The sequence below is a fragment of the Diabrotica virgifera genome, chromosome 3, assembly GCF_917563875.1.
Source record: "Diabrotica virgifera virgifera chromosome 3, PGI_DIABVI_V3a".
In the NCBI taxonomy this organism is placed as follows: domain Eukaryota; kingdom Metazoa; phylum Arthropoda; class Insecta; order Coleoptera; family Chrysomelidae; genus Diabrotica; species Diabrotica virgifera.
Window position 1 is genome coordinate 95,650,108 of NC_065445.1, and position 26,645 is coordinate 95,676,752.

Below are 26,645 nucleotides of genomic sequence, written 5' to 3' on the forward strand. Positions count from 1 at the left end.
CCAAAAAAAATCTCTTTTCACCTACCATATCTCTTTTTATATTATACCTAGAAAATTTATGAAGAAACAGATCTGTTTATCTTTTCATAAGCTATAAATATGTTTTATATAATTTTTTTCGTTAGATGCATAATTTTTAAGGTATTCGCAAAAAACTCTCCCAGAAGGTGACATTTTTCAATGAAAATGGCAAATTTTCAACCATGAACAATTCAAAAAGTATGAAGTTTTAAAAATAAAATTATATAACAATTTTTGCTTAGAATTGGGTTCTCTAGCCATTTCCGTGATTATTTTGAGCAAAAAATTTTGCGCCCCGAGAAGGGGTGGGAACCACCCCCAAGATAAAAGAACACATCGGCATAGGGTACACTTTGAATTAGGAGATAAGTAAATGCTATTCCAAAAATTTAATTAAAATCCATGCAGTAGGATAGAATTCGGAGGTAATATCCTCTCTTTGCTCTCATAAACTGGAGTATTAATAATAGATAATTATTAATTCAGTAACCAATCAATATTTGAACTTATAGTTTTTTATAACAAAAACTGGATAAGTCAATTCAAATGGTTTTTATTTATAAATTAAATGCAATACAGAACATATAAAGGGTATTCTTTGTGTGGTAATTGTAATTTCATTTACGTTAATTATTGTCTCAGTTGTCAGTATACGAACAAAACGATACACTTCTTGATACCTCACACTCAGATATTATCATGTAAATGGCATGTAAATAGGATTTTGTTGCAGTTTATTCTGGTAATCAATCAACAAACTACTCAAGTGGTGGCCCGCTGCGCTAGTGAATGGTGCTTGGTGCTTCTGGTACAGACAAACTGTCCATCCGCCTAGGTGTGCATATATCTAGCTAGTGGCGTGTAGTAGTTCACAAGACATTTTTTTCAAAATGTCGTGCTGAAATAAAGACGTGATGGCTGTGTAGCTCGTGAATGCTTTTGAAGGATTGTGGATAGTGCATAAGGTGAGTTTTTTTCTTCAAATTCTGATAATAATTTTATGCATTTCTTTTACATCTGAAAAAGTACATTCAATAAAAACATATTAAAAAATAATATGTAATATGGTATGACTTGTTCAAAACTCACAAACTTCTAGATTTAACAAAATTGTTTAATTTATGGAAATAACATAAATCTGACAGATGTTGACAATAAGTGCATTAAACTAGAGATGAAAGTGAAAGCGCTAAAAATTATATCTAACGTGGTACACATACAGTATGATCTAATATAAAGAAAATGATTAATTTTTGTTATCTAGAAACAAATTGTTGCGAGACCATTTTTGTCAGTTATTTTTATTTATTTTGAATTACTTATTCTCTGTATTAGTCCGTTCTTTAACGGTAAAATATTGCAAAACCTCTAAATTTTAAAGAACCGCTTGGATTGACATGAATTTGGCACACACATAGCTAACAAGTCAAAGAAAAAAAGTGATATTGTGCCGATATGTGCTTTTGCCCTGGGGGTGGTTTTCACCCACTTTTGGAGGTGAAAAATATTCGTCCAAAGAAAGTCAGGAAATGGATAAACTGGCTAATTTTAAGTAACTTTTGTTCTATAGAGTTTTTTCACTAAGTCAATACTTTTCGAGTTATTTGGCAGTGAATATGTTCATTTTTTAAACAAAATAACCACGCTCTTAGACGGTTTTTCGCAAATAACTCAAATAATAAGTATTTTGTCGAAAAAACATTGTTAGCAAAAATATAGCCTGTAAAAAATTTAAAAAAATGGTGTATATATTACGTCTCTACACCTAGTAGAAGCAGAGTTATAGCTAATGAAAAATAGGTTCATATTCGTCAAATTCCAAATGGAATACTTTAACGTGAAATAACCAAAAATGAAGCACATTTCGGGGAAAACTCATTACAACTTATTTAAAGTGTTTAAAAAAAGCTTCATTTTTGTTTTATAAAAAAAAATCTAGCATCAAAATTAAACAAGTTTCGCTCAAAATAAAGTTAGTTCCTTTTGGTTTTGGTAAAAAATCGAGAAAATCACCCCCTAATTAGTATGTTAAATGAATTTAATCGTTACGACCTCACAAGTTTCTTGACTCGTGTATATATTGTTTATATGATCTGTAAGTTTCATCGGTTCAAAGTCCTTATTATTGAAAGGGCTGTAGTTAAAAGGGGTTGAACGAGTAACTGATCACGAATGTATGCAAATCTAGAAACACCAAATCTCAATCAATTTTTGTCTAACAGAAAAACAAAAAAATACATGATGTTTAGCAAAGGAAAGCTTTAGTATGACTTTTTTTGTTTTTTGAGATTTTTGGTATCTCTAACAATTTTTAAGTTATTTTGAAAAAAAGCATATTTTTCAAAATTTACACAACACATAGCTAACAGGTCAAAGAAAAAAAGTGATATTGTGCCGATATGTGCTTTTGCCCTGGGGGTGGTTTTCACCCACTTTTGGAGGTGAAAAATATTCGTCCAAAGAAAGTCAGGAAATGGATAAACTGGCTAATTTTAAGTAACTTTTGTTCTATAGAGTTTTTTCACTAAGTCAATACTTTTCGAGTTATTTGGCAGTGAATATGTTCATTTTTTAAACAAAATAACCACGCTTTTAGACGGTTTTTCGCAAATAACTCAAATAATAAGTATTTTGTCGAAAAAACATTGTTAGCAAAAATATAGCCTGTAAAAAATTTAAAAAAATGGTGTATATATTACGTCTCTACACCTAGTAGAAGCAGAGTTATAGCTAATGAAAAATAGGTTCATATTCGTCAAATTCCAAATGGAATACTTTAACGTGAAATAACCAAAAATGAAGCACATTTCGGGGAAAACTCATTACAACTTATTTAAAGTGTTTAAAAAAAGCTTCATTTTTGTTTTATAAAAAAAAAATCTAGCATCAAAATTAAACAAGTTTCGCTCAAAATAAAGTTAGTTCCTTTTGGTTTTGGTAAACAATCGAGAAAATCACCCCCTAATTAGTATGTTAAATGAATTTAATCGTTACGACCTCACAAGTTTCTTGACTCGTGTATATATTGTTTATATGATCTGTAAGTTTCATCGGTTCAAAGTCCTTATTATTGAAAGGGCTGTAGTTAAAAGGGGTTGAACGAGTAACTGATCACGAATGTATGCAAATCTAGAAACACCAAATCTCAATCAATTTTTGTCTAACAGAAAAACAAAAAAATACATGATGTTTAGCAAAGGAAAGCTTTAGTATGACTTTTTTTGTTTTTTGAGATTTTTGGTATCTCTAACAATTTTTAAGTTATTTTGAAAAAAAGCATATTTTTCAAAATTTAAATTTTGAAAAATTTTACTTTGAAACCAAATTTTTTCAAAAATAAGCACTTTAAATCGATGAAACTTACAGATCATATAAACACAACATAATTAAAATAATTTGTGGAGCGGTAACGATTAATTTCATTTAAGTTGCTAATTAGGGGGTGGTCTTCCCGATTTCTTTTGCAAAAACAAAAGGGACCAACTTTATTTTGAGCGTAACTTGCTTAAATTTAATGCTAGAAACTTTTTGTAAAAACAAAAATAAAGCTTTTTTAAACACTTTAAAAAAGTTATAATGGGTTTTCCCCAAAAAGTGCTTAATTTTTTGGATATTTCACGTCGAAATATTCTATTTGAAATTTGGTGAATATAAATCTATTTTTCATTGGATATAACTCTGGTTCTACGAGATCCCGAGACCTAACGTGTACACCATTTTTTTTACTTCTTTATAGGCTATATTTTTGCTAAGAACGTTTTTTTCGACAAAATAGTTAGTTTTTGAGTTACTTGCGAAAAACCGTCTAAAAATGTGGATATTTTGTTGAAAAATGAACATATTCACTCGCAAATAACTCGAAAAGTGTTGACTTGGTGAAAAAGCTCTATAGAACAAAAGTTACTTAAAATTAATCAGTTTACTCATTTCCGGACTTATTTTGGACATATATTTTTTCACCCCCAAGAGGGGGTGAAAGTCACCCCCAAGAGGGGGTGAAAGTCACCCCCAGGGCAAAAGCACACATCGGCACAATATCACTTTTTTTCTTTGACATGTAAGCTATACGTATGCCAAATTTCATGTCAATCCAAGCGGTTCTTTAAAATTTAGAGCAAAAACCGTGAAAGAATGGACTATATTAAGTACTATGTACATATACTTTTTAAATTTTTCAAAAGCCACTTTAAATCGATGTACATGAATCTCTTTGGCACAGTTCTTCCAGCATGCCATGATTTTGTCAGTCTTTTTTCCGGTGTACCTAATTTTTCATCCTTAATCTGGTAGTTCGTTATCCTGATATTCTTTAGATGTAGCTCTACCAGTTGCAGTGATACAATTTTATTGTGTTGTTCTATATAGCTCTATGATTCGTGTAGAAATAAAGTCCCAATTCGAACTTTCATGTTAGGTACTTGTTTTATCAATGCTTTCGTTTGTTGGTACGCTTACTCCTAAATACACTAGTTAACAATTAAACAAAAAAAGTTGCGACTGATATTAAAATAGCTGTATAGGGGAGTTCAAAGCATCCTGAATGCGAATTCAAACACCAAAATGATCCACCACGTATATATTTTTAGTTATCTTCTTCTTAAAGTGCCGCGCATTTCTGCGTAGGCGTCCACCGTACACTGTCTGGTCAGGTGAAATGTTAGATTTGGAGTTATAGAATGCATTAAATATGGCTGTTTATTATAAAAATTCTTATATAATATATACACGTAAGTTCAGAACTAGAAACAAAAACTATATTAAGTCTAAACCAAATTACAAAAAACTCGAAGATGTACCACAAGGTTATTTTTTATTGTTAAAAAACATATATAAGGACGCGTTTCGGCTTAACACAAGCCATCATCAGCTTAAATACAGGACAAAAAACAACTGACTGACCAGAAAAAACAGGAAGGAGGAGGAATCAGCTAGTTTACATTATGAAATATATAGATGTACACATTTCTTCATTAATTATTAGCTATTAATAGCATTTTGTAATTATAGTGTTGTAAAAACCTCAAGAACTTTCACTTGTAGAGGAACCATCATGTGAGCCGGTCAGGTTCACACCTGACCGGCTCACATGATGGTTCCTCTACAAGTGAAAGTTCTTGAGGTTTTTACAACACTATAATTACAAAATGCTATTAATAGCTAATAATTAATGAAGAAATGTGTACATCTATATATTTCATAATGTAAACTAGCTGATTCCTCCTCCTTCCTGTTTTTTCTGGTCAGTCAGTTGTTTTTTGTCCTGTATTTAAGCTGATGATGGCTTGTGTTAAGCCGAAACGCGTCCTTATATATGTTTTTTAACAATAAAAAATAACCTTGTGGTACATCTTCGAGTTTTTTGTAATTTGGTTTACCTCGAGACCACATTTGAGTAAGTATGGATACTTCTCTTCATATATTAATTCTTTTGTACACAATTTTGTGCATATCCCAATTTTCCCATAACACTATTTGGATTAACACAAACACACATTTTATCCTGCATAGTAAAAAGCAACGAAGATAGCTCCTGGTTACGGTTCCTAAATATTATAAGTTGTCCCGGCTAGTAAATTCCATTTAAAAAAAATCCGATATTGTAATCTAGAACCTAAGGGTTAAGCATGTCCTTTGAACAAGTGAAGGTCTCGAACTAAATCATGTAATTCGGCTTGTTGGATGCAATAAGGTGCTTTTTCGGCGCTTTCGGGAAAATAGGAATCATTCTTTTCTGATATATCATCAGGTTCACTTTTGTCACCATACATTTCCAAATCTTTCTCCCAATTTGCCGAGGTACTGGAACTGGTAAATCTTCTCCATGAAAAACCGGTTTTATTGCTGAGGCACATATTAACCCAACATTATTACCTTGAGGTAATATCTGGATATATTAAATTTTATGCTTGCTCTTCCTTGAAAACCCAGACACTTATGTCATGCAGGAGTAACAGTCGTTAAAATGGTTTAGAACTACAGTGGAACTTGGATATTACGGCCTCGGTAGTTACGTCACCTTGGTTGTAACGTCAATTTTTAATAGGTCCGGCCAAAAACTATTCGATAAAATTATTAAAAACCCGGTTTTAGAGGTAAAAATAAAGTAAATCTCGTCTACAGCGTCATAAAATTTTACAGTAGGTTGTTGTTTTTTCATTTTATGAAGAATAAAGTGCAATGCGTTTCCAGCTTTGCGACATTGCTCCTTCCAAGGATGTGAGAAAGGCCCATTATCCCTTTGTGTACAGTTATGTGAGCTTGGCAGTTTATGATTTCTTATTATTTATCAGTGCCATCATAAAGAGTCAATTTCTGCTGTAATAAAATAGTACAAATAATGCTGTAATAAAATTTTGCCTGGTTAAAATTTTATTTTTTTCTACCTCTTTTATAACGTCACTCTGATATAGCGTCATTTTTTTACTGGACCCTTCAATGACGCTATAACCAAGTTCCACTGTATATAAGTTTAAATGGTTAGGTTTACTGATTAAGGACTACCTTTGGTTTATTCTTTATTTAAATGTTAATGAGTTATTCGTAGACATTAGATATCCCAGTGTTGCCAAATTATGCATAATTTTTAGGAAAAACGTTAATTTGATAAGATCACGCCCCGATATATTACAAATGACTGTTTAAAAAAAATTAATAAAATTTTTTTGAACAAATCATAACTCAAGAATCTTACGTGTTACGAACTTTTTACCATCCTAATTATATTCAGAGAGCAAAAATTAACAAAAAACAGCATTTTGCATTCGAGTCGCAAATTGGTTGTAAACTAGTGCTATTAGACGAAGCAACGAAGCATTAAACCTAGGAATTTTGTGCAGTAAGATGAATCGTCATGCAACTTTTTACATTCGATTCGAGAGCGTGTCAGGCAATTTTGTGAACTAAATTGATCTCCGGCAAAAAATTTCGTGGATGAGAAAATGCATTTTCAAAGTGCATCTCGAAGAGATGGAAAATGAAAAATTTAGAACTCAAGAAATATTGACGGAAATAGGTTCAATTTTATATTTGGGGGTTTTGGAGATCACTGAACACGATTTTTATGATGGCGATGGTCTCCGAGGTACCTGGTGCCCAGGGTGGAGCTCGTCGCCTGGGACGACCGAATAATTCGCGGGACTATCGAATAATTCGCGAAATGAAGATTGGATCGAAAAACCGAAAAACAGGTGTTCAATATTTTTCAAAAGTCTATCGAATGGCACTAATTACGACCCCCCCACTCCTCCCCTTAAGGTGGGGCAGGGGTAACTTTCAAATCTTAAACAGAAACCCCATTTGTTATTGCAGATTTGGATTGATTACTTAGAATAGAAGAATAGAAATATGCTTTATTGTCACTGAAAATTTTTACAATTTTATGGACAAAGCTTACTACAGTCAAAAGAAAAATAATATCAACAACAAATAACAAATAACAACTGCAATTTACTAAGATAAATCGTCAATATATAGTAAATATGATATAAAACCAAAGACAAAAACAATTAATTGCAAAATTTATATAAATTGCAAATTGAACATACTTACAACAAATAAAATACAACATTAGGAATTGACAGTTTAAGCTACTGCGTATGAAACCCAATTTTCTTAATTATTCATTAAGAAATTCTTCTATCGAATAATATGGTCTTTTAGATAGATAGGCTTTGTCATTTTACGGAACTTTGGGAAAGATGTTGGAGATTTAAGTTGTAAAGGGAGATGGTTGTAAAGTTTTTTTTGCGGAATATAATATAGATTTCTTTACTAACTCAGTGGATGGGATCGGTAAATAAATATCAAATATTGAATTTCTGGTGGAGTAGATATGATTGGGCCTTGCTAAAAAGACATGAAGGTGTTTACGAATTAAACAAACCGTTTCTAGAATATATAAAGATGGAAGTGTTAAAATTCCGTGATTTCTGAAGTAACTTCTGCAATGTGTAGATATTCTGAGGCCAAACAGATATATTATTGCTCTTTTTTGCAATTTAAAAATAACATCAAATGAGCAGCTGTACTAGAACCACAAAAAGGAAGACCATATCGAAGATGTGACTCGAACAACGAAAAATATGTTATTTTAGAAGATGCTAAATTGAGTTCTCTTGAGACAAATCTTATTGCATAGCAAGCTGAGGCGAGTTTCTTACTTAACGAATCTATATGAAGGGACCATTTGAGGTTGCTGTCTAAAAAAATACCAAGAAATTTTACAGAATCAACGGTACTGATCTGGCTGTTATTAAGAGGCAAAGGTTGGAGAGCTCCTTTATAGGATAATGCTACTGTTTTATATATATTAAAAGAGAGTAAATTAGAGTCAGACCAGGTCTTTATCGTCAGTAGATCCGAAGTTATAGTTTTATGAAGAGATGCAATAGTTGAGTTGCTCCAAGTGATACTGGTATCATCAGCAAAAAGAAAAAATTTCCCATCGATTTTTAAATTAGTGATATCATTTATAAAGATAAGGAACAGAAGAGGACCCAATACTGAACCTTGCGGTACTCCACATGCAATGTTTTTGAGACTAGAGTCAGTATCATTTGCTCTAACTAGTTGTTTCCTATTATTCAAGTAGGATTGGAACCAATTTAAAGAAATACCTTTAATTCCATAGAAATTTAGTTTTTTAATCAAGATATCGTGATTTACACAAACTTGTGATCTACACAAATTTTACTTAAAAGTAAGCAACTTTTATTCGAGACATTTTTTCGAATTGTTTATAGATGGAGCTATAATCGAAAAAAAAATTCGTGATACCATAGGTAAATTATAGAAACGGTCTAATATCTCGAGAAATACACTTCCAAATAAAAAACCAAAAAACAAGTTTTAATATTTTTCAAGAACCTATCGAATAACATAAAACACGACCCTCCACTCCACCCCCTGAAAGTGGGGTGGGAGGTCTCTTTAAAATCTTAAATAGGAGTCCCCATTTTTTATTGCAGATTTGGATTCCTTACGTAAAAGTAAGCAACTTTTTTTCGAGACATCATTTCGAAACATCATTTTTCATTTGGAAGTGTACTCCTCCAGATATTAGACCGTTTCTATAATTTACCTATGGTATCACGATAAATTGTTTTTCCGATTATAGCGCCATCTATCCATAATTCGAGAAAATGTCTCGAATAAAAGTTGCTTATTTTTACGCAGGCAATCCAAATATGTAATAACAAATGAAGGTTTCCGTTTAAGATTTTAAAGTTACCCCCACCCCACCTCCAGATGGTAGAGTGGGTGGTCTCCTTTAGCGTCATTTGATAGATTTCTAAAAAATATTGAACAAGTATTTTTCAGTTTTTCGATGCAATCTTCATTTCGCGAATTATTCGGTTGTCCCAGGCGACGAGCTCCACCCTGGGCACCAGGTACCTCGGAGACCATCGCCGTCCTGAAATTTGTGTTCAGTGACCTCCAAAACAGCCAAACATAAAAATTGAACCTATTTCCGTCAATATTTCCTGAGTTCTAAATTTTTCATTTTCCATCTCTTCGAGGTGCACTTTGAAAATGCATTTTCTCATGCACGAAATTTTTGCCGAAGATCAATTTAGTTCACAAAATTGCCTGACACCCTCTCGAATCGAATGCAAAAAGTTGCATGACGATCCATCTTACTACACAAAATTCCTGGGTTTTGGGCTTTTTAGTGCTTCGTTGCTTCGTCTATATTGAGTGTTTCTAAAAATGATCCTCCCCGTTAAGATAGGAAAAATGCCACTCTCAGAATTCAATTTTTTCAAATATTTTACATTATATGTGATTAGATAATAACATTCAGGGCAATTTTAACCCACACCCTCCCCATCCTACCAACAACAACAAAAACGGTTATTTTTCTGTTTTTGTTTTTTTTTGATGGGATGCAATAAATTTAAAAATTTGAAAAAATTCAAACGCATAATTGAGGCTTTTTCAATACTTGCCTATTTTTTATAGATCCGTAGGTTGAGCGTATATATAACTAAAAATGAATTTTATTTCGAAAAAAAAGCGTAACACATTTTTTTGGAAGTAGCTGCACGATTATTTTTGTTATTTTGTGTATTTTATCAAAAAATATATTTCTGATATTTTTTAAAAGTTTTACGTAAGGTGGACCCCTTCAAAAACATTCAAAAATGTCTTTTAAGGGGTTTAGGGGTATTTTATTCATTTTATAGACTCCAAAATATATTAAATCAAAGTTTTTTATAGCTTATAATATATAATTTAAAGTAACTGAGTTCTTTAGGACATTCAAATATTAGACAAAACACCTTTTAACACTCAAAACAATGTTTTTCGGGATTTTTAAGGAATTTTGTGATTTTTGCGGGGCTAATCATATTTTTTGAGGTCGATTTTATGTGCTTAAAAAAGTACACATTGCAATAATTGCAAATTGTTAAAAATATTTTAACCCGCCACTCCGTCCTATCCCCTAAAACTTCATATTTGTTTTTATTTAAAAATGAATAACCATTTTCAATTTCTTTACTTAGTCTTGTTTTTATTTATTTTTTTTAGATGAGTTGTAATAAATTTGACAATTTCAAAAATTTACACGTCTGGTTGAGACTTTTACAAAACTTATCTATTTTTATAGATCGGTAGGTTGAGTGCATATGTATATCCTAAAAATTAATTTTTCTAAAGATAGCTGCAGGTCTAATTTTTTCTATTTTGTGTATTTTATCAAAAATATATTTCAGACTTTTTCTTCTACTTAAAACTACTGAAAACTATAAAAAAAGCTTTTTTTCGCCAGTTTCTTAAAGGATTATTTGCAATTCTTTTAGTTGTTACCCATTCATATGATATAGATTTGGCAGTATGCAACTCATATTATGCAACTCATATATGGATGTCTGAGGCAATAAAATATTTTGAATTTATTAAGAATCCAGGCGTTTTTTCGGGTACTTTTCAGCATAAAAATCTATTGCCATTAATTCCGCATTTATTTTCCGAGAACTATTATTAGCCTACTATTAGAACTTTTAACTCTTACAGTATTTCTTCTTGAAACAGTAAAAGTTAAGCTAACAGTAAAATAAATAAGCTAAATTATGTTAATTTTTACATAAAGTTAACTACTGTTTATGATGACAATTAGTGAAAATACTATATCTTGTTTTGCAACCATATGGTACTCTTCATGGATTGTGATCCAACCGTTTGCATTTCTAGTCAGGTTAGATACTGAGCCAACCTCTGTTATAATAGTGTAGCGTGATTAGTGTAATTACTTCTAATTACAATAAAACTAGCGGTTCGTAATTTATATACGACTTTATTTATATAAGTTACAGACGAATTTATCTTATACACTAAACTTATTCACAAAATATGCCCGTATTTATACCCAGTTGTTATTCTGGAACAATCGACTCCCATCTCGAGCTATCGGCTTGTTCCGCCTACGTGACGTACCTTCCAGAATTCTCCGGCGAGGCCTAGCACATCCGATTACGTCATTCTCGAGGTGTTTACTGTTATACGGGGATCGGCCAAGATTTCTCTTCCGCTACACTGCTCCCCTCTTAAGATCTGAGCGTCTCGATCAGCAACTCTAAATGAAGGCCCAGGATGGCGGAATCTACACGACTCTCCAGCTCTGCATACACCCTTCAAGAAGAAATAACAGTCTACTGTCTTTGAAGGGTACGACATCTTCGGGTTCATGCAACACACAGTGATTTGTACACCAGTTCCTCTGAAGACCACTTCAAGCATGCTTCTCACAATCTTCCAATCCAGATTTTCTACTGCATGGCCTATTTTTGGTAAAGCCAAATTTTTGATGTCATAATTACACACGATTTTCTTCAAATTAGTTAGAGCACGCCATATGTTCTCGTAGCTTGGCGTGTCCGTATAAGACTTTCTGGTCACCATATACAGCAAAGATCGAGGACCATCTTCCAATCGCAGTACTCTTCCAATTTTAGGCTGCTGATTTCTTAACTCGTCCAGGCGGCCGAACTTTCTATTGAATACGGACGATATTCCTTTAGTCATCTCGAGGTCTTGGGCAACACAGTGGGCCAGAGAGACGTTTTCTGGAACACCAAACAGATCTTGCTGAACTTCTGTGGTCACGCCGAATCTAGCACTCTTTCTCGCTGCGTAATTTGACATAAATTGATTAAAACTTGGCTGTGCGACATCTTTCATCTCCTGTTGGAGGACTCGTGCTTCTTCTGTTTCATTTGAGCCAGCATATGGTGCAAGACGATTTATGTGAATAACTTTTGGTTTACCGTTTGGCAACTTCTTAATTCTATATATTACGTCATTTATTTTCTTCTTAACTTCATACGGACCTTCCCATTGTCTTTGCAGTTTAGGACACAAGCCTCGACGACGTTGCGGATTATAAAGCCAGACAAGATCACCTACTTCGAAGCTTTCATTCTTGCATCGAGAATCATATTGATCTTTCATTCTGTCACTGGCTATCTGGATGTGTTGTCGGGCAAGTTCATGAATGTTGTTCATTCGTAATTTCAGGCGGTCAACGTAGTCTTCGCCTGCAACATGTTCCTCGGAAGGTCCGCAGCCAAACTCTAGGTCGCAGGGCAACCGAACTTCACGACCCAACATCAGGCAGGTTGGTGTTTGACCTGTAGTTTCATTTACGGCCGAGCGGTAGGCCATCAGGAATAAATGAATGTGTTGGTCCCAATCTCGCTGATGTTCAGATACAACTTTGGACAAGTGTTTACCCATCGTTCGGTTCATCCTCTCGACCATCCCATCTGATTGAGGATGCAGGGGTGTTGTTCTGGTCTTATTGGCACCAATCAATTTACAAACGTTTTGGAAAAGAGCTGACTCAAAGTTTCGCCCTTGGTCGGAGTGGATCTCCAAGGGAACACCAAATCGGCTGAAGAATTCTTTAACAAGTACCTCTGCAACGGTAGCAGCTTCTTGATTCGGTAATGCATAGGCCTCGGTCCATTTCGTAAAATAGTCCATGGCTACCAGAATGTATTTATTTCCAGCATCGGTTTCTGGAAATGGACCTGCAATGTCGATTGCTACTCTTTCCATAGGACTTCCAACATTGTACTGTCTCATGGGTGCTCTCTTTTTACCAACTGGACCATTACCGGATGCACACAGTTCACATTTCCGGCACCATCTTCTTACATCATCTTTACAGTTCACCCAATAGAACCGTTCTCGAACCTTTTGCAGAGTCTTCGTAATACCAAAGTGTCCACCTGATGTACCGTCATGCAACTGACGCAATACCTCTGACACTTTACTTTTAGGTACAATCAACTGAAGCTTAGATTCTGTACCATCATCGTTCTCAAAGGTTCTGTACAGAAGATCATCTTTTAGTATCAGGCAATTCCATTGGCTCCAGTAGGCCTTGACTTCCGGACTACATGCACTAATGTTTTGCCAACTAGGTCTCTCACCTCGACGCATCCAATCCAATACTATTTTTATACATGGATCGTCTTCTTGGGCTTCTTGTAACTGTTGTGGCTGCCATTGCTCATTAACGACGGTAGTTCGTCTCACAGGGCAAAGCTGTTCATCTAGTTTAAGCCGGTGATTACAACTTTCACTGCATGGCCGTATCGAGGAAGCATCTGTATTTGAACCAACTCTTCCAGCCCTCTTCATGCGTCTCTTCGGCATCGTGTCACGAATCACCCTCCGTACCATTTCCACCAAACGTTCATCTTTTCTCTTATCGCCTTTTTCCACGGTTATTACTCGATTGTTTCGTGAAGCTTGGCTAGCTGCTTCGTGTTCCAAGGCAATAGCAAGTGCTTCATCTAAAACTTTCGGTCTTGCTAGTCGTAAAGCTTTCTGTAGTTCATTATCTTTCAGCCCATTGACGAAGGTATCTACTGCAATTTCTTCTAAAACGCTGTCTGGCACCTCTGGATAAGCCAACCGCACCACACGAGCCACATCTGCTTCAAATTCTTGCAGATTCTCACTTGCTCGTTGACTTCTACTTCGCAGTTGTGCTTTGTATACTTTTTGTAGATGGGCATCTCCATAGCGTTTTTCTAGACGAGTGAACAAGGTCTGGTAACAATTTTCTTGACCCTTGGGAATTGACCTTAATATATCTGCAGCATCACCTCGTAAAGCAGCAGTCAAGGAAACAGCCTTTTCTTGTTCGGTCCAATGATTGGCGGTCGCAATAGCTTCAAACTGTCTAAGATATATGGACCAAGAGGACTTTCCATCAAATGGTGGTAATTTGAATCTCATATTATGCGACGTTTCGTCTCTCGGTAGTTCGTCTTTCACTAAAGGATCTAACGTTGCTGCATTAACTGATGGTTGTACTTTTGTATCGGTTATCCTGCTCTCTAGCTGTTTGATCTTTTCTTCTACGGTCTCTACACTTTTCTGCATCTTATCGAATGTTCTAGAAACTTCTTCAAATTTCTCATTGCTCTGTTTACAAACTTCTTCTAGTTTTTCGTTGTTTTGCCTACAGACCTCTTTAATTATTTGAGAAGTCTCATCGAATCTTTTAGCAACATTTTCGAATTTCTCGTCGCTTTTTCTAGAAGTTTCATCGATCGTTTCAGAAACAGTTTTTAATTTCGATAAGATTACTTGTTCTGCTGACTGGAAGTGGAACGTCTTTGGGTCTTCTCCGTTCTTCGTGAGGACATCCTCGAGTCGTGCTTGTAGGACTATCTTGAGCCCACTGCTGTCCAGATCCCGTTCCTCGAGCTGTTCACGGAGCTGTTTTACTGTAAGTTCTTGTAGCAACATCTTTGGTCGGCACACACGTACTTTCCAAAATGTCTTTTAACAGTCTTTCCGAATACCGAACAATTAACGCACTCCGGTTATTCCCGACGAATAAAGTTCAAAAGTCTTTTAAAGTCTCTCTGTAATTCACTTATTTATATCGCACTAAGTTAACCGAACACCGACACCAACTGTAGCGTGATTAGTGTAATTACTTCTAATTACAATAAAACTAGCGGTTCGTAATTTATATACGACTTTATTTATATAAGTTACAGACGAATTTATCTTATACACTAAACTTATTCACAAAATATGCCCGTATTTATACCCAGTTGTTATTCTGGAACAATCGACTCCCATCTCGAGCTATCGGCTTGTTCCGCCTACGTGACGTACCTTCCAGAATTCTCCGGCGAGGCCTAGCACATCCGATTACGTCATTCTCGAGGTGTTTACTGTTATACGGGGATCGGCCAAGATTTCTCTTCCGCTACAATAGTTATAATAGCCTAAATGCACTTTCTAAAGTAATCCTTCTTACATGGTTATGTGTAAGTAGTGGAGGAAGGTAATACCTTTAAGAGGCTACAGTAGCGAGCAACAGGTAGCAGCAAACGCGTTCCAATATTGCGGCTCTAATTTTGAATATTTTGTCGAGATATTTGGCACACATATTCGTAATATAATAAAGAATGGCGGTACAGAGCCCAATTTGAGAAATTGATTAGTATGTGGAAATTACTCTGTAATTAAATACAATATTAAAAAAAGGAGCCTGTACCGCCATTAAGAAGAAAAAAATAATAAACTTTCTTCAAATAAACTTTTTTATCTCATGCCTAGATTTTGTGTAATCTTGGAACTACTAAAATTTTTTATTTCTAACAAGAAATCGAACATATTATAACTAAATAACTAATTAGGCAACATAGAGAAATTATCAGTGTCATTTTGACAAACCTGCGTCAGATTTTCTCTAATTTGTTCTGTCATCTTTATTGATATCAGTACAGTGCAGTAGTGTGTTAATTTAAGAATTCGTTATAGTTGTTTCATAGGAAAATAGTGTTTATTGATAGTTATTTACTATATTTTTGTTGTTGTTGTATAAGTTGTTGGCCTGTTTGAAATAATAGATTGTTGTTAATTGTGTTTTAGTTCAGTTCTATGTAGGTAGGTAAGTATATTTTACGTAAAAACATTTCGAATTCTAATGCGAGTATAAAGATTTAGGAGGATATTTTATTTTTAACATATTATCAATAGTTTAACGAAATGGGAAAAGTTAATCAAACGACAAATAAAGCGAATAATTCCAAGAAAAAGTCCATTAAAAGCCGTGCCAAAATTATGAGAACATCGAAATTGGAGCCACCACAAATTTTAACAATGTAAGTACCTATGAGAAGTAATCTACTGTTGTCATACATAAAAAAAGTGTGAAAAGTTGTTTATCATGAAAATGAAATTCGTAATAAATCTATGTTTAGGTACAGAAATCCTGACTACAGTACAAATGCCAATTTTTTTTAGGTAGATATTCATAGTCCTGTCGCCAAGGGGGTACAACGGCCTCCTTTATTCAGATGGTCTTACCCAAGATTTTTTATGTATCTTGACCCGTAGAACACGAATTTGTTGGGTAACAGTTGATCCGGATGTCGATAAGATTGTTATAAACAAAGAACTTGAGGAATTACATAACAGCGATTTCTCGCAAAACAAAACATTTTTTTGTATTTTTTGGGTCATTCTAAGCAAAAACTGTTCTGACAAATTTTTTCGTAGGATGCATGGTTTTCGAGATAAACGCGGTTGAACATAAAATCGAAAAATTGCAATTTTTGAACCCGAAAAAATTTATTTTTGCTAAAGGTGATACAGTAGCGATCAACAGGTAGCAAAAACGCGTTCCAAGATTGCGGCTGTAATTTTGAATATTTTTTCGAGATATTTGGCACACGTATTCGTAATAAAATAAAGAATGGCGGTACAGGGCCCAATTTGAAAAATATATTAATATGTGGAAATTACTCTGTAATTAAATACAATATTAAAAAAACGAGCCTGTACCGCCATTAAGAAGAACAAAAAAATACAATTTCTTCAAATAAACTTTTTTATCCGATGCCTAGATTTTGTGTAATTTTGGAACTACTAAAATTTTTTATTTCATTAGTAGTTCCAAAATGACACAAAATCTAGGCATCGGATGAAAAAATTGAAGAAAGTGTATTTTTATAAAAAGTGCAGGAGCTAACAATGCCGAGGAAGATCTATCAGGCTGCATCTTACTTCCCGCCTGTCCAGCACGGTAAAATTCCAACAAAGCTTAGTTCCGAATACTCAGATTACGAGTAGAACTAATCAAAATAATAAATAATCATTCCATGAAGTACGACTTAACCTGGTAGATTTCCCTCGGCCTTCTTAGCTCCGGCAATTCGTTGGCTTGCAAATTTTAGAAGCCACAAGCCACGATTGGTTTAACCAGAAGACTAGTTCTAAGTTTTATTTTATTTTTGATATTGTTAATATTAGAAGTAAAACTTTCGTTCGTCTTTAGCAGATACCGCCACGGCATTCATGCCATCATTTCGTTGTGAACCGATAACGGTAGCCCGAATTTTAGTAGTTCAAAGAGAATGAAATATGCACCTCTGATGGACCCTAAGAAGGGTTAAAGGGTGTTCTAGAGTGCCTTTGGCGCTCTATGAACTAAATAAAATAAGACTGCTCTCGTTTCGCTTCACAATGAAATTATTATTTATTATTATTTTTTCGTACAAATACCTATGTTAACATAAAATTTTCACCCATTTGGGTTTATTTTTATAAATATTTATTTACTAATAACAAAATTGTTTTCGGTTACTTCCATTTAGCGCGCCTATGAGTTAAATTGTCAATAATATTAATCTTACATAATGTCAAAGATTACCAATGTTGCCAAAGTTTATGATACTATCTCCCGAAGTTATATTTTATTGCTACCTGTTGATCGCTACTGTTTACTCTTAAGTTTGCAATGTTCCACATTCTCTTTGTGTCTGTGAATCCCGTGCAAGTGAGTCTTTGTAGTTTTTGCAACTCTATAATTGATTTTTGATACGTTGTTTTGTTTCACTACAGTCCAGCGTATTTAATTATGGGCGTGATAACCGATAACCATAATCAATAGTTTTAGGTTTAAGGTACCATAAGTTGCCAAAAGCCTACAGAGCATCCTGAGAGCAATTGCCGATTTGTGAGGAGTGCCTAAATTTCCTATACAGATAACTATAAGAGACATAACCTCATTGGAAAATGATAGTCCTATTATATTCCTGGTCGGAGTTCAAATTATCAATTTCCCACTATTATTATATCAAACAAGTATCGTTTTTTTTTAATTAACTAGCCAATAGCCATTTAACTAGAAGCTTTTCTTTTGAACATCAGGTAGTTACTAGGTCTATGACCCTTGTACACGATCAGCTATAATACCTATTCGCATGCTTATCTCTAACTTTCGCTTACCAATAAAAAGGTATTTATTTATACTTACTACAGTTGTTAAGAGATAGAAAAACCTTCAAAATAGCGTACTCTACAATTTTTTTAAATTCAAACTTAAAACTGTTCAACTGTTTGCAAAATTACGAAATGCAGTTACATGATAAATGAATCCATTCTATTTAAATCTTTATTGCTATAATTTATAAACAAATTATAAATTACATAATTTTACCATTTAAAGAACCGATAATATTTCATAAAATTAAAATACCATACAAACCATTCATAGCGAACAGTGTTCATTAGTCATCCATATTTTAGACAAATATATATATTTTTCAAATTTTCTAACATCCAACTACACACACCGGCAAAATTAAAGGAACACCTTAAAAAATGGGACATGTCAGATGTCTCGTATTTCCTAAACCAGTTTTCCGATTTGAGTGATTTTTTTAGTATGTTGTAGCCTTATTATTTAAGAATATCGGTGTATTATTGTTGCTAAACAAGTAAATGTCATTTTATACCGGGTGTAACAATCATACTGTGTTTTTTCCTTAAAATTTGGAACACCCTGTGGAATATTCTAGCATATATAACATACTGAAATTAAAACTCAATTGTAGCCTTAGGCTTTCTTAATATTTTCTTTTTTGATTTATTCGCTTGTGTTGGATAATAAAAAAGTTAGATACCTTAACAACTAGCCATGTTCTTCATCAATACAGGGTGTTTCTAAATAAGTGCGACAAACTTTAAGGGATAATTATGTATGAAAATTAATGACGGTTTGCTTTATAAACATATGTCCGCAAATGCTTCGTTTCCAAGATACGGGATGTTGAATTTTTTCTCACAAACTGACGATTTATTTATTTCTCTAAAATCGGTTGAGATATGCAAATGAAATCTGGTAGGTTTTAAGAGGAAGTTATTGTGAATTTTTTGACATACAATTAAGAATTTTATATTTACCATTGGCGTGCATACGGGATATATCTAAAATGTTTATACCCGTATGCACGCCAACGGTGAACATAAAATTCTTAATTCTATGTAAAAAAATGCGCAATGTCTACCTCTTAAAACCTACCAAATTTCATTTGCATATCTCAACCGATTTTAGAGCAATAAATAAATCGTCAGTTTGTGAGAAAAAATTCAACATCTCGTATCTTGGAAACGAAGCATTTGCGGACATATGTTTATAAAGCAAACCGTCATTCATTCTCATACATAATTATCCCTTAAAGTTTGTCGCACTTATTTAGAAACACCCTGTATTGATGGAGAACATGGCTAGTTGTTAAGGTATCTAACTTTTTTATTATCCAACGTAAGCAAATGAGTCAAAAAAGAAAATGTAAAGAAAGCCTAAGGCTACAATTGAGTTTTAATTTCAGTATTTTGTATATGCTAGAATATTCCACAGGGTGTTCCAAACTTTAAGAAAAAAACACAGTATGATTGTTACACCCGACATAAAATGGCATTTACCTGTCTAGCAACAATATTAGTACACCGATATTCTTAAATAATATCTAACTAAGGCTATAATATACTAAACAAATCATCAAAATCAGACAACTGGTTTAGGAAATACGAAACATCAAACATGTCCCATTTTTAAGGTGTTCCTTTAATTTTGCCGGTGTTTGTATGTGTATATCCTTCAATAGCATGGCAACAATAATTTGATTTTTCAAGACATCTGAAATTTGGCGTGGATATCAAAATCTCAATGCAGTTCATTTGATGCTGCGGGCCGGCGATAACGGGACTGCAAGGGATGCACTGCAAGCGCCAAAATGAGCTAGTTTTTCCTGGTGTTATACAAAATACGAATTTACAAAACCGAAGGGCGCCTATGCTAGTTATGCAGGCGGACACCTTATATCCTAGCGCTGGGAATGGGTATTGTTTCTTTTTCTATGGATGCTATACAATGTGCAACTTCTCTCACTACTTACATACATTCAAAACGAACAATTTCTCAGGGTGTGAGAACAGTCGGCCATTGCAGTGAGAAATATTTTTTCTCACGGGTTCCATACGTAGAATCGCGGTTTCCTTGGTAACATGCACAATACAAACACAAATATATTTGTCACATAAAATGTGTCAAATCAAAACTTACGAGGAATTACCTTTCAAAACTGTTCAAATATAACTGGTAACTATAATTTTAAATAAATAAAAGTATATAAATTTTAAGAATATTAAATACCTACATATGTATATAATATGTATTTTATTTCAATTTTGGCATATAATCTACATAATAGCACCTAAATTATTTAATTTTGAAGATTGAAGTCTTGACAAAAACGCATCCATAGAAATAGTACAGTGTACAACATGTGAGAAAACGACATATTTCTCCCTCGCTTGATTTGCGGCACTCGCTACAATATACTATTTAATATTGATAATTGTTTATTTTTTCATGTTTTTATTAGCTTTTTGCATTTTTTCTTCTTGAATTACAAGCCTTTAAGTCTTATATTTCAGATTTCTAAACAACTAATATTAATATTTAAACTTAATCTTAAACTTAACTAATATTCTGCTATATAATTTCATGTACAAATTTGACCCATTCCTTCTTATTTCTGGCAGCGTCCTTGCTTTTATCCATGTTGTTTCGCTTTTGTGGAATATTTTTCCTTGGGTTCTATTCCATGTTTGTCATGGTCTACCTTTCTTCCCACTCCTTTGCGTTTCTGCCTGCCAAATTTCTTTTTCCGATTTTGTATAAGTAATCCATTTTCTGAAGATGAGCCCACCAACTGAGTTGACTTCTTTCTATAAATTTTAAGGTTGAGTCTACTTCCAAATCTTCTCGTACTTATCTGATTGGTATAACTATAAATAACACTGGTAAACACACAGTTTGCTGCCGGAAATTTTTTTACTGCTTCTCGGTAATTTGGGTCTGCTGAATCCAAAAATGCCACCAGATTTGCTCCATCAGATCGTTTTCAGAAAATACGACAACAGATCACATTTTTCACATATAGGGTAGTTCACATAAATATATGTAGTGCTGCTACCCATGAATAAACAAAACACGAGTAAAAAGTCAGATATTTATTGTACAACAAAAATCATCACACATATCTGCCAAAAAAACTTAACTTTTCATCTAACCTAACCAGCGTCGCAACAAAAATGTGTTATTCGGCTTCACCTAAAAACTTCCTTTTATATGATTTTTTTGCAAGGGCTTTCAAAGAACGGCCCCTTTGAAGACTCCAGCAGTAATTCGCCATCATGTGATTACCCCATCTCCCTGATACATCTCTTCCATCGTTTTGATATCTTGGTGGAAGCGTTCTCCTTGTTCCTCACTAAAGTCACCAAGATTTTCTGGGAAACGGTCTAAGTGGCTGTAGAGGTATTTTAATTCTCATATGACAACCGTATTTGTTAAAATTGTTGAGTATTTCTTTCACTCTAATGCCCAATTGGTATTACTTCCATATTTGTTGTCATTATGTAGAAGGACACACTTTAAACTTCGTTTAAAATGATGCCAGTGATCTGGTGTATACTCCGATACACCCATTTCTTCTAACAGCCCTTTAATATTGTTATAAAAAACGATATCATCTTGCTGAGAAAAAAGGCAAAAGATCTTTTTCTCTATTACGGTAGTATGTAATTTTGGTGTCTGGGTGAAGAACATTCTTTTCTTTTAGTCTGGAGGCAAAGAATCCTTTGGAAGGTTCAAATCTCTGATAAGATCGCTTAGCTCTTCCTGAGTAAAACGCTCAGGACGTGTTGAATCCTCTTCAAAATCACTATCGTCTTCCTCAAATCTATTAGTCTGTAGTTCGTCAGATAACATTTCGACATTATCCTCTGGTAACGTAGGTAGACTGCTAAATATTGGAATGGGTACCAATCTGCTTAAACTGATGGGGAATTAGTCTTATTGCTGAATCCAGGTTAGGATGGTCTTTGCTGAATCCTCAAAATTATTTTTTGGTTCCGTCCATACCATTGTAACACCAAAATTTAAACATTTTCGTTGTCATTTCGTCCACTGTCGCAAGTTTTCAAGACAAGTTTTGCACACTACATGTGGCGCCCAGGATTTACCTTGATCTCCTAAATGAATACCAAAATAGTCTTTATATGCCCATTTTTTTTCGGCAGCAAGACAAAAATTTTTTTTTGTTGGGCTGTGTAATGTATGGGAGGAACAAGTACATCGCTTGTATAATACAAGTAGTACAGATAATAAAAGTACGGATGAAAACAATTTAATTTCGGTACATAATATGTCTAGGTTTACTTTGTATTCTTCCTAAAATTACTGTCTTTTTGTACCAGCGACTCCACCAGTTTTTGTGATCAGTGACCTTGCGAAGTATAAAGATGGTGTCAAATCTTCTGAAACGCTTGGAGGTGCCAAAATAACAGGGGTCAAAAGCAAAGTTGTTGTCTCTATTGTAAATAAATGGTGAATATTTTTAAATTGGTCCCTACCTGCAGAGCTCGTTTTTCCTTCCGTTACATCTTTTATGTAACTTTATATAAAAGAATAAATCTTTTGTGTCAATACGAGAGCGCTAGTAAATGATAGGAGTATTTTAAGTGCATGGCTTCATCAAACTAACTAATCTATGTTCTTCATATTTCCTAGCGTTGGATTTTTTGGGAAGTAGAATGAATATTGAAAGTTGCCAGTCTTTTGGTAAGAGACCAGTCTCATATAATGTGTTGTTGAATAGCTTCATAAGAGTTGTGCTTTGATATAGCTCTAATAGCTTTAAAATTTTATCAGGTCCTGGTATTCCTGGTATTCTAATATTTTACTTAATGGCCATAGTTACTTCTTCATTTCTTATTTTTGGGCTGTAGGGATTGTTAATATTATTCTCAACAGTTTCGACAAAATGGTTGAGTTCAAAACTCTTGAACGCAAAAGTTATCTTTCTTAAAATATAAATAAAATATGGTATAATAGTCCGTTCTCTGACGGCAAAATATTGCAAAACCTATAAATTTTAAAGAACCGCTTAGATTGACATGAAATTTGGCATACACATAGGTAATATATCAAAGAAGATATTGTGCCGATGAGTACCCTAGTGAGTTTCACCCCTTCTCGGGGGTAAAAAAATATACGTTCAAAATAAGTCAGGAAATGGATAAACTGACTAATTCTAAGATGTTATAAGTAATTCTTGTTCTATAGCATATTTTCACTATGTTAATACTTTTTGAGTTATTTGCGATTAAATAATTTCACTTTCAACAAAAAACACGTTCTTAAATGGTTTTTTGGAAATACCTCAAAAAAAGTAAGTATTTTACCGGAAAAAAACATTCTTAGCAAAAAGATAGCCCATAACAAAGTTAAAAAATGGTGTATGTATGAGATCTCTAGACTCAGTAAAAGAAGAATTGAAACTAATGAAAAATAGTTCATAGTTGCCAAATTTCAAATAGAATATTTCAACGTGAAATAATAAAAAAAATGAAGCCCTTTTTGGGGAAAACTTTTATTTTTGTTTTTCAAAAAGTTTCTAGCATTGAAAGTTAGGAAGTTATGTTAAAAATAAAGTTAATCCCTTTTTTTTGATAAAAAAATCGTGAAAATCACCTCTTAATTAGCATCGCAAAGGAAATTAATCGTTACCCCTTCACAAGTTGCTTTACTCGTATTGTTTATACGATCTGTAAGTTTCACCAATTCAAAGTGTTTATTTTTGAAGGGGCTGTAGTTGAAAGGGCTTGAACTAGTCAACAATCACGAGTGTATGCAAATTATGAACAGCCATATATTAACCAATTTTTGCCTCACAGAAAAACAAAAAGTTCAAAAAATTCATAAAAACAAAATCTACAATTTTTTACTTTTTGTGATTTTTGGTATCACTAATGATTTTGAAAGAAAGAATTTTTTCGAAATTCAAAATAAAAAAAAATTAATTTAAACAAAAAAGAGCTTTGAACCGATGAAATTTACAGATTATTTAAATAATACATGAGTACAGTAACTTGTGAAACGGTGATAATTAATTCGATTTAAGATGCTAATTAGAGGGGGATTTTCCCGAGTTTTTTGACCAAGAAAACAGGAACGAACTTTATTTTGAGTGTAACTTGCTTATCTTTGGTGCTAGAAACTTTTTTAAAAAACAAAATAAATATTTTTTTATACACTTTAAAAAAGTTTTAATTATTTTTTTCTCAAAAAGTGCATCGTTTTTTGGTTATATCACGTTGAAATATTCGTTGTAATTTGACGGATATGAACCTTTTTTCATTAGCTACAACTTTGCTTCTAATGGCTCTAGAGAGTTCAAACATACACTTTTTAAACTTTTTTAGAAATTATATTTTTACTAGGAACATTTTTTTTCGATAAAATACTTTTTGAGTTATTTGAAAAAAAACTGCCTAAAAATGTGTTTTCTTTGTTAAAAATGAACATAATATGTACTCGCAAGTAACTCGAAAAGTAATAACTTAATAAAAAACGCTATAGAACAAAAGTTGCTTAGAAGTTTATCCATTTCCGGACTTATTTTGAACGTATATTTTTTCACCCCCGAGAAGGGGTGAATCTCATCTCCAGGGCAAAAGCACACCACGGCACAATATCACTTTTCTTCTTTGACATGTTACTTATGTGTATGCCAAATTTCATGTCTATCCAAGCGGTTATTTAAAATTTGAAGAAAAACCGTGATTCAATGCAGATACTACAGGGTGTCCCGAAAAGATTGGTCATAAATTATACCACAGATTCTGGGGTCAAAAATAGTTTGATTGAATTTCACTTACCTATATTCAATATTGCACACAAAAAAAGTTACAGCCCTTTGAATTTACAAAATGAAAATCGATTTTTTTTCATATATCGAAAACTCTTAGAGATTTTTTATTGAAAATGGACATGTGGTATTCTTATGGCAGTAACATCTTAAAAAAAAATTAAAGTAAAATTTGTGCATCCCATAAAAAATTTATGGGGGTTTTGTTCCCTTAATCCCCCCCAAACTTTTGTGTACGTTCCAATTAAGTTATTATTGTGGCACCATTAATTAAACACGATATTTTTAAAACTTTTTTACTTCTTGGTAATTTTTCGATAAGCTTGTGTTTATCGAGATATTTTGAATATTTGTCGAATCCACCACATATTTGTATATGGTTAAGTACGATTATAGAGACCTGTTAATGATCTGAAAATTTATTTATAACTTACATTTTTAGGTATATTTTGAAAAAGAAGCCACATCTCGATAAAAGGTGACTTATCCAAAAAAGACTAGAAGGCAAAAAAGTTTTAAAAACACTGTCTTTAACTAATGGTACTACAATAATAGTTTAATTGGAACGTACCCAAACATTTGGGGGGTTTAAAGGAACAAAACCCCCATAAAATTTTTATGTGGACATATTAAAAAAGAAGCCGCATCTCGATAAAAACTGGCTTATCGAGAAAATACTAAGAGGCAACAAAGTTTTAAAAACGTTGTGTTTAACTAATGAGACCATAATAATGAATTAATTGGAACATACACAAAAGTTTGGGGGGGTTTAAGGGAACAAAGCCCCCATAAATTTTTTATGGGGTGGACAAATTACGCTATAATTTTATTTTAAGATGTTCCTGCCATAAGAATGCCACATGTTCATTTTCAATAAAAACTCTCTAATAGTTTTCGATGTATTGAAAAAAATCGATTTTCATTTTGTAATTTCAAAGGGCTGTAACTTTTTTTATGAGCACATTTGTACTAAGGTAAGCTAGGTCCAGTCGAACTATTTTTGACCCCAGAATGTGTGGTATAATTTATGACCATTCTTTTCGGGACACCCTGTATAACTCAAGTAATAATTTCATATACCTCGGTTTTATTTTGATTTAGTATTTTGTTTTATAATATACCTACTTACATCGACTGTTTCTTTAATTTTATAAGTTTCTCCTTGATAATGCTGTAAATTGTTTAAACTGAAACTATCTTGAATGGTCCTTTTACTTTAATTGGGTAAGTCGTACTTAAATATATCTTACATATATTTTATTACTCTGAATTTAATTATTTTAGTTCAATTTTATTGGTTTTATTTTAATTATTCTAATGCTTTTAGAATAATTATAAGGCTGTAACACGTGTTTTAATTTCAAGTGTTTCAACAAAGAAACATTTCTGACGGTTTGACAAGAAATTATCAACATTGATCTGATATGACAGAAAGAACTGGCTGTTAATATGGGACAGCAACTATATCATTATTGCATTAAAACTATTTAGTCGAGGAAATGAAACTGAAAAAATGGCAAAACCTCGCAATTTTTTCGTCCAGCATCGATTTGTATAAAAATTTGGGATTAGGCTCATTTCACC

The 26,645-nt window shown here is 33.3% G+C and overlaps 1 protein-coding gene across 1 annotated transcript in view; it reads left to right on the forward strand.

The window, feature by feature from the left end:
* The window catches only part of LOC126881944 (protein I'm not dead yet), a 335,541-nt gene that overhangs the window by 122,366 nt on the left and 186,530 nt on the right, over positions 1-26,645 (forward strand). Inside the window, exon 2 of the mRNA XM_050646682.1 lies at positions 755-986. The gene's annotated coding sequence lies outside the window, so the exon portion shown is untranslated. The remainder of the gene's footprint in view (positions 1-754; positions 987-26,645) is intronic.